Below are 9540 nucleotides of genomic sequence, written 5' to 3' on the forward strand. Positions count from 1 at the left end.
TGGGATCCTCGTGGGTCAGGGTGGTCCTGGGGAGCAGGATGATGGGTGTCTGTGGGATCCTCATGGGTCAGGGTGGTCCCAGAGAGCAAGGTAAGGGCTGTCTGCAGGGTCCCCGTGGGTCAGGGTGGCCCTGGGGAGCAGGGTGAGGGGTATCTGTGGGGTCCCCGTGGGTCAGGGTGGCCCTGGGGAGCAGGGTGAGGGGTATCTGTGGGGTCCCAATGGGTCAAAGTTCATGGTGGTGGTTTGGTGGCCATGGGAGTTCCCCGGTGCCACTATCCCATGGGGGAGGTCCCATCCCATCCCATCCCATCCCTTGTCCCCACTGCCAGCCCCATGGAGGCGGGGCACAGTCCTGCCCGCCCCTGGCCGTGGGGCCTGGCCACCGGCCCCACAGCATTTAGGAGGAGCACCCTGAGCCTCGGCAGTGCCAGCCCGGCTTTGCGCTCCTCTGGCTACCACTCAGCCCCCCAGGTAGGCACCGTGGGGCCCTGGGGACCGGACCCCCACTGCGTGGCACTCAGCTGGGCTTCTCCAGCCCCACGCAGGTGGAAGCTGTGGGAAGCTGGGCACCTCGCTGGGTGGGCTCCCTCGAGGAAGGGTGGGTGCCTTGGGCATGGAGAGGGGCAGGGGGGGCAGATGTAGGGCTGCAGCTCTGTCCCCCAGCTCTGGGCTTGTGCTGGTGGAGCGATGCTGTGCCCAAAGGTGGGCTGGGCTGTGGTAGTACCGGTGCTGGCTCATACGGCCCCACACCGGGGTCCCTGGGGATCCCAGGGGTCAGCCTGGGATGCTGCCCCGCACCAGGGTCCCTGGGGATCCCAGGGGTCAGCCCGGGATGCTGCCCCACACCAGGGTCCCTGGGCATCCCAGGGGTCAGCCCAGGATGCTGCCCCGCACCGGGGTCCCTGGGGATCCCAGGGGTCAGCCCGGGATGCTGCCCCGCACCGGGGTCCCTGGGGATCCCAGGGGTCAGCCCGGGATGCTGCCCCGCACCGGGGTCCTTGTGGATCCCAGGTGTCAGCCCGGGATGCTGCCCCGCACCAGGGTCCCTGGGGATCCCAGGGGTCAGCCTGGGATGCTGCCCCCACACCGGGGTCCCTGAGGTCCCCGTGGGGTGACCCTGCATTGGGAAGGCAGCCCAGGCAGCTCCGTGGCTGGAAGCCGGTGGCCATCCCTGAGCGCGGTGAGGGCCCGGAATCCCAGGCATCCCCTGCCAGGCACACCGGAGCCTCCGGCAGCCGCGCCGGGCTGAGTCACCCCACAGCCAGGACAGCCCCGAGCTTGGGGCACAGCTGTCTCGCTGCGGGGTGACTCCTCTTGGGGTCGAGCCGGCATCTCTGGCACTTCCAGCTGGGACATAACCCGCTCCGTGTCTCTCCCCAGGGCCACCACGTTCTCTGTGAAGACCGGCAGCTCCTTTCCACAGCTTGGCATGCACCAGCCCCTTGAGCCCCCTGGGCAGCAGCCCCCGGGCTACGGCAAGTGCAGCCCCGTGTGCAGCGATGCCGGGAAAGCCGGCGGGTGCAGCGCAGGCAGCGGGGGCAGCGGAGGCATCGGGAAGGGGCCGGTGATCTGCAGTGCCGTATGGTGAGAGCGAGGGGCTGGGGGCTTGCGGCTGGGGGCAGGAGGGAGACGGGATGGTTGGGGTGAGGTGGGCAGGGGATTCTGTGGCGGTGCTGGGGTGGTGGGGTTGGTGCTGATGAGGGATGCTGGGGGACAAGTTTGGGGTCCGTGGGCCACCATACACCAGTGTGGCCCAAGGGAGGAGACAAAGGACTGCCGGGAACACAAGGAGCCCTTGCTCTCAGCAGCAATGGGAAGACCCAGATGTCCAGGCTCCCTGCCCTCTCCCCAGGGACTCTGGGGCTCCAGTTTGATGCTGGACTGGCGTGAAGCGGAGCTGGGTGTGACGTGGAGCTCCTCTCCCTCATCACCTGGAGCACGAGGGGCTGGGACGGGGTCGGGATCCCTCTGACATCCCTGTCCTCACAGCGGGAACCCTTACGCGGGGCTGGTGAGCCACCTGCGGGCAGCCTGGCTCTCGGGGAAGACGCGGCCCATGGAGTACCGCGTGGCCCAGCTGGAGGCCCTGGGTCGCTTCTTGGATGAGAAGAAGCAGGACATCCTGGAGGCCACCGCCTTGGACATGGGCAAGGTGAGAGGGGGCCGGGTGCTGGCCACCAGCGTTCCATCTTCAGGGCTCCGCATACCCCCTTGTCTGGGTCTTGCATCCTCCTGGGTGCAGATGTGGGGGTCTGGGCATGGGGATCCCCTCGTCAGGGTCCTAGATCCCTCTGGATGTGCTCCAGGGCTGGTGTGGTGCACCCGTAGGCGCTGGGTCCCTGCAGAGCTCTCCACAGGCGGGGTTAGCCACAGCCACACGTAGGGACCACGCCGCCGGGCAGGCTTGGTGCTGCTAACCCCGTCCTCAGTGCACTTAAACTGAGCAAAACCCCCACTGGCCAATGCGAGGTGGGAACCTCAGCGTTACCGAGCTTCACCCGCCGCGTCCGCCCCACACATCGACTCCCCGGTGGCTTCATGCGACCTCCGCAGAGGGTGATGTCCTGGGGTACTCCTCACCAGCCCAGTCGCACCCGCGATTACCAGCGTTGTGCAACGTGCTGGCCTTGCACATTCCTCCCAGGGCTGTTCAGGGCCGGGGTGGCTTGCTGACCTCGCAGGGACTGGTTTCACTGGCATGGCACCGAGCCGTGCGGTGGCACAGGGCGGGACCTGGATGTGGCTCTGGGTTTTGTGGCACTCTAGGAGCAACCGGATGGTCTGTTGAGAAAGCGGGAGCATCCCTGCCACAGCAGTCTCAGCTCATCTCTTCTCAGAATCATAGAATTGTTTAGGTTGGAAAAGACCTTTAAGATCATCCAGACCAACCATTAACCTAACATTACCAAGTCCACCACTAAACTGTTGGTTCTCTGTTGGTTTGTTCTCTGTTGGTTGCTTCAGCACCCTATTCTCCCCCTTTTTGCCTTCCTGACGTGTGCAGACTACCGCATGCTTTGGTCATGCGGCATTAGGAAATGTTTTGTGAGGGATGGCTTGTCCTGGCGCAGCATAACTGGTCTTATCTGGTAGTGGTAGCATTCAGACCCAAAGGACTTGTGTTTGTGGGTGTATCAGCGCAGCGGCCGTGCCCTCAGACACGGGTTTCAACGTCGTGACATTTCCCCAGGCTTGTAATTGCCTTGTTTGTTTGTGGTGAGGGCCTTCTCCTTCAGCCAGGGGTTGATAGGCATCAGCACTCGAAGTACGTCCTTCATCTCTCCTAATTGTATGTAATTAGAGCTGGTTGTCTAGTAATATGCTTGTTATGTAGTCGGGCCTTCATAGTTAGATGGACAGTTCATCTGGTCTTACGCACCTGAGGTGGGTACCTCACCTCCAGGGATGCCGGTTTCTCTCCACTGATGACTGAAGGAACTTGAATGACCTCAGACTTAATGTCCCACCTTACAAATCTCCATGTCCCATCAAAACCCTTAATGGCCCATCTTCACCAGCAATTTCCTCATCCTCCTAGTGATGCAACTGTCAGCCTGGGGTTGAGAGAGGCCCCGTTGCTTCACTGGACATCCCATGTGTCCAGGCGCTTGAGTGGCGTTGGGGACCTGAAGGTCTCTTGAGTGGGGCTTGGTGGTGGAGCATGAGAGGTTTCCTGCCTGGGAGTCAGCAACCAAACTTTCCAACCCCAAAGGGGTGTTTTGCTGCAGCAATGGAGGAAGGCTCCCACCCAGGGACGCTTTTGGGTTGGAGGAGTCCAAAGGACGTTGTGGTGGGGGAGGTCAGACAGCTGGGCCCACCGCGCTTCGCAAACATGGCTTCAAAGCGCAGGAGCTTTGCTCCTCCTGCTGTCCAGGGCGACGGAGGGGCTTTACTGAGCCTGCTGAGTTATCTTCTCATGTCTTCACACTTCTCCTGCAAGAACGGTCCTGAGCTGTGCTTTACGGCTGTGGTTACGCCAGCAGAGAGGACCCACTGCGTGCAGGAAATGCCTTGGCGGCCCCTGCGATCTTGGCTCTGACGTCCTGCCACCGCTCCCGAGTCACCGTCCATTTAGTCATTGCCTGTTGGGAAGGTTTATCTTGGAGAAACCTGCTGGGTTTGTTTAAATCCCTGACTGGGGCATCTCACCTGACCTGCCTTTCCCAGCCACGTGCCCAGGAGCCCCAGGAGCTACGGGGGGGTTTCTGCCCAGGACGGGAGTCTGGTGGCGTTCAGCCGAGCTCCATCATGAGGCATTTAATTAAGTGGTTGCTCTTCTTTGTATTTCTCTTTGAACAAAGCAAGGTCTTAAGTTCAGCTTTCACGTGCAGGCTGTGGGAGGGAGCTCGGGGCTTTGCTTCCAGCTCATGTGCCCAAGTGGTTGGGACACAAACGCACCGGTGCAAGAGCACTGTCCTGTCCCAGGTCAGTGGCGTGGAGCTGCCTCTGACACTGGTACCAGCTTTTTTGGAGCTCCTGGAGCTCCGGTGACATTGCCTGGTCCCCCCTTGGCTCAGGGCTCTGTTGCCAGGTGAGCAGTTCACAGATGCTGAGCTCGGGAGGCTGCTAAATATTGTGAAGATGTTAAATATTGGGTTTTTCCTCTGGCCAAATACATATTTTCATAAAATTTCAGGGAGTGTGATATTCTCTGGGGGTTGCAGGAGGTGATAGCAACGTCTGCTTAATACCTTCTACTTAATAGCTTCTGCTGCTCTTCATGGGCAGAAGAGGGGGGAGATGTCTCCTGCGGATGGGGAGGAGATGGGGTCAGTGTTGGGGTGATGCTTATGTGATATCCATCCCCAGCCATCCTCTGAGGCTTACTTCACTGAGATTCTCCTGTGCAAGAATGAGCTCAACAACACCCTGAACAACCTGTCCCACTGGATGAAAGACGAGCACGTGGACAAGAATCTGGTAAGGCAGAAGCTTTGGGCTGACCTGGGAAGGGAAGAGAGGGAGACGAATTGCCGGTGGCAGGGGGCAGAGCGGGTTGGGGAGGGGAGTGCAGGGTGCTGGGCTGAGGCAGGGCAGGAGGCAGTGGGAGCGGCACTGAGATCGTGGCCTTTCTGGCAGGTGATGCAGCTGGACTCGGCCTTCATCCGCAAGGACCCGTACGGCGTGGTGCTCATCATCGCGCCCTGGAACTACCCCATTAACCTCCTCCTGGTGCCCCTCATCGGGGCCATCGCTGCCGGTGAGCCAAACCTGTTGTCTGGCCTGGAGGATCCAGGCAGTGCCTGGCCAGGGGTCTCGTCCCCCCGGCTGGGGTGCCAGAAGGGCTGGCTGTCACCATGTCACTGCTCTGATGTCCTGTTGATCTCCTCCCAGGTAACTGTGTTGTTGTCAAACCCTCGGAGACAGCCAAGAACACGGAGAGGCTTATTGCTGAAATGCTGACCTGCTACCTGGATAATGTAAGAAGCTTTCCCTGTCCTTGTCCCTATCCCCGCCCCAGGGCCATGGTGTTCCCAGCCCTGCCTTGCACACACCAGTGCCACACCACCCCTGGTTTCAGGCACTGCCGTACCTCCTTCCTCCACGCTCAGCCAGTGTCCGCACGCCCAGCAGCCTGGGATGCTCTTGGTGGGGACAGAGTGGCCCGGGCAGATGCTGACACACAGGGACCCTTCCTCTTACGTTGCAGGACTGCTTTGCCGTGGTGACCGCCGGCGTGCAGGAGACCACCAGGCTGCTGGAGAACAAGTTTGACTACATCTTCTACACTGGTACGTCCCGTGGGCCAGAGCAGAGCCCTGCCTGGTTTGTGTGCAACAAGGAAGAGGGATTCCCTCTGGACATGCCGCTGTGCCTTACCCTGCCCATTGCCGCAAGATGGTGGGCAGCCCGCCTGCGAGTGCAAGGCCCCCTTCCCCGCCCTCTAAGAAGGCTGGGCTTGTGTTGGGGATCTGGTGTCAGGATCCGTTGGAGGATCCAGGATGTGTGTGCCTGAGGGTCTGGTGGGACTTGGTGCGTTTCCCTTGGACCTGGCTCCCCGGAGTGCCATGTCCCAGAGCTGTGCCGTGACTGGTGGGATCCCTGCCGTGACGCATCTCTCCCCTGTCCACAGGCAGCCCCTCGGTGGGGAGGATCATAATGACAGCCGCTGCCAAGCACCTGACACCCATGACGCTGGAGTTGGGGGGCAAGAACCCCTGCTACGTGTCTGACACCTGCGACGTGCAGAACGTGGCCCGGCGGGTGGCCTGGGGCCGCTTCTTCAACGCAGGGCAGACCTGCACCGCGCCTGACTACGTGCTATGCAGCGTGGAGATGCAGGATAAGCTAATGCCCGCCCTGCGTGAGGCCATCACTGAGTTTTTTGGCTCCAACCCCCAGGAATCCCCTGACTTCGGCCGCATCGTGGGGGACAAACAGTTCCGCCGCGTCCGGGCGCTGCTCTGCAGCGGGCGTGTGGCCATCGGAGGACAGACGGACGAGAAGGAGCGCTACATCGGTGAGGGCCCGGGGCCTGGGGCTTGTGGGACCACCCGTGCCTGTGCACTGAGTGATGCATTGCCGTAACCCTTCTCCGCAGCTCCCACGGTGCTGGCGGACGTGCTGCCCTGTGATCCTATCATGCAGGAGGAGATCTTCGGCCCCATCCTGCCCATTGTTGTTGTGGCCAACATGGATGAAGCCATTGACTTTATCAATGCACGGCCGCAGCCGTTGGCCATCTACGCCTTCTCCTGTGACAGCAAGGTGCGCATGGTCCATGGACCAGAAAGGGGGGTGAGGGAAATGGGGCAGAAAGGCTAGTGCCCACCTTGCCGACAACCCAGGGCATGCTCTGAAAAGTCTTTTGAGCCCGGCTGCTCTGGGCACACCGGGCTGTTGGACGAGTTGGGTGATGTTTGACAAGCACTGCCCGTGGACCCAAGGTGGAAGACCCATGTCCAACTTCTCCGCTTCCTTCCCAGGTGGTGAACCAGGTCCTGGAGCGGACAAGCAGCGGTGGCTTCTGCGGCAATGACACCCTGATGCACGTGACGTTGACCTCGCTGCCCTTCGGTGGGATCGGTAGGTCCAAATCCCCCAACCTGCCCGCCCCTGGCCAACGTGAGCCAGGAATGGTCCCACCCCTGGTGTCTGAGCCATGCTGGCCATGGTGAGGAAGGGTCTCAGGGGAGACGGAGCACCCAGGCCTGGGCCCCAGGTCCAGAGGGCTCAACGGTCCGTAGGGAAATCCTTCTGCACCAGACAGGACCCCACGAGAAGCCCTTTGCTTCACTGCACCAGGGCTGAGCTCTCGGGCTTGGCAGCCCTGTCTCTGCTGAACATGCGTGGAGCACTCTGTGGTTTCTTCTCTCCATGCTTGGTGTCCCAAGCACAGTGTTGCCTGTGTACGTGGAAATACTTAATATAACAGGCAGAGAATTTTTTACCACTTGGGTATTTCCTTGGTATTTCTGAGCAGCGTGGGCACTGTGAGTGAACTTTGTGCCAGCTTTGGGTTCCTGCCCTGCTCAGGCTTACCTGGGATCTCCTCAAGTGCTGCTCCCTTTGGTCTATCCATCACTCTACTCCTCGTCTGGGAGCACATCCGAGGCCTTGTGCTTCTTGGGTAGGTGAGCTTCCTCCTGCAGACAGCGTGGTGCTGGATAGGAGCTCTTAACATCACTCAGGAGCAGGCTTGTACATTCATTCTGCCTTTTAGGACTCAATAGCAGGAGCAAAACGCTTATAAATGTCTGGGAAATCTGCTTATGGTAACTTGGAGATCCTCCTCAGCCTTTCTGCCCCATTTCCCTCACCCCCCTTTCTGGTCCATGGACCATGCGCACCTTGCTGTCACAGGAGAAGGCGTAGATGGCCAACGGCTGCGGCCGTGCATTGATAAAGTCAATGGCTTCATCCATGTTGGCCACAAGCAAAAGGCTTGTACATTCATTCTGCCTTTTAGGACTCAATAGCAGGAGCAAAACGCTTATAAATGTCTGGGAAATCTGCTTATGGTAACTTGGAGATCCTCCTCAGCAAAAAGGAGATCCTCCTCAGCTCTCCAGGGGTAACAACAATTGTTTTTTCAGGTGAAAAGTGAGGTCTGCTCAGCCCTGGGCCCTGGTTGTAGCATTGCCCAGGGAAGAGCACAGGAATACAGGAAGCCTCTGATGATATTACCCGGAATACTTTCCCAATCTCTTGGTCTCTTCCCCAGGATATTGTCTGGGGAAAATATCCCACGGCAGTTTTAAGCTGCCCATGCTCAGCATCTCTGTCAGAGCTGGCAGCTGATTCAGACATAATAGGACACCACGACAGCGAAGCACAATTAATTCCTTGCCTGACTGTGGCTCAGGGAACAATTTTTGGTGGTTCCCATACCGCAACTTATCTTTATGGAAATGATTCAGACAAACTGCCTCAAATTATCAGGTGAAGCCATTTTATAGCAGCTTGGTCAGGTGAAGGGTCTGAAGTCATCGGGGTGAGATGGCATTTGCCAAAGCTTCCACAGTAGCTCGGATGTGAAGTCATTGGGCTATTAACCGCAATGCGCAGCGTTGAGCTTAAACCAGCTGGTGCTGCCAATGTAGCTCCAATTTTTAAGAGCTCCAGGAAGAAGCTGACCTTCGTAGGGGCCACGCTGATAGCTCCTAACCATGGGTAGATATGGTAGAGCACCGTAGAGGTTGTAGAGGGAAATGGAGCCTTGTAGACCCAGCAAAGCTTATGTAGATAAAAGCAGGCCAGGAAAAACGATGCACTTAGACCTCCAAACAGTGGTGGGCTGCAGAAGGATTTGCTGGACGGAGTAGCTGTAGAGCTGGAAAAGGTGCAGGGAAGGGTGAGATCTCCTCCACCACGTCTATGTTGCTCCGCAGCGGGAGCATTTGCACGAGAAAAGCCTGTAAGGTTTTCCTTGGCGTTGACGATGCTCGGAGTGGGCAGGAGCGGAGAGTCCCGTAGAAAGTTTGGACCTGTGCTGTGTATTGCAGGCAACAGCGGCTTGGGGAAATACCACGGCAAGTTCACCTTCGACACCTTCACCCACCACCGCAGCTGCCTGCACCGCAACATGGGCCTGGAGGCCCTCAACGCCCTGCGCTACCCACCCTACAGCCAGCAGAAGCTGGGGCTGTTGGCGGCCACCTTCGAGATCAAGCGCAAGGGCATGTGCACCCTGCTCTGACGGCCGCCCCGCACTGCTCATGGACTGGGCGACGGACGGACTTCTGGCTGGGTCTCCCCCAGGAGCAAAACCACCCTCCCCGGGAGGCTGGTATCCTCCTCTCTCCTCGGCACCGGTCCCCTCTTCCCTTGCCACGTCCTTTGCCCAACGCACGTCGGACAGCAGCGGAGCTGGACATCCCCTCCTGCACACTCACTCCTCCCCAGCTGCCTCTGCTCCGGACCACTTGCCAGGACACATCTGAAATGGCAAAAACTTCTTTTTCTCGCCCCGTACGTCTCTTCCCAGCAGAGAAACAGTCCCCGTGAGGCTGAGGACCAGCAGTTAGCCCCATCTCCCGTCAGACAGACCTTTCCTTCTGGATGAACCTTGCTCTCCCTCCTCTTAGTGCCGGCTGTTGC

At 59.4% G+C, this 9540-nt stretch overlaps 1 pseudogene; it reads left to right on the forward strand.

Moving 5' to 3' along the window:
* The first annotated feature begins 333 nt into the window (after positions 1-333).
* Positions 334-9139, forward strand: LOC104030677 (aldehyde dehydrogenase family 3 member B1-like; annotated as a pseudogene).
* The last annotated feature ends 401 nt before the right edge of the window (positions 9140-9540 follow it).

Source organism: Pelecanus crispus, chromosome 6 (assembly GCF_030463565.1).
Source record: "Pelecanus crispus isolate bPelCri1 chromosome 6, bPelCri1.pri, whole genome shotgun sequence".
Taxonomy (NCBI): domain Eukaryota; kingdom Metazoa; phylum Chordata; class Aves; order Pelecaniformes; family Pelecanidae; genus Pelecanus; species Pelecanus crispus.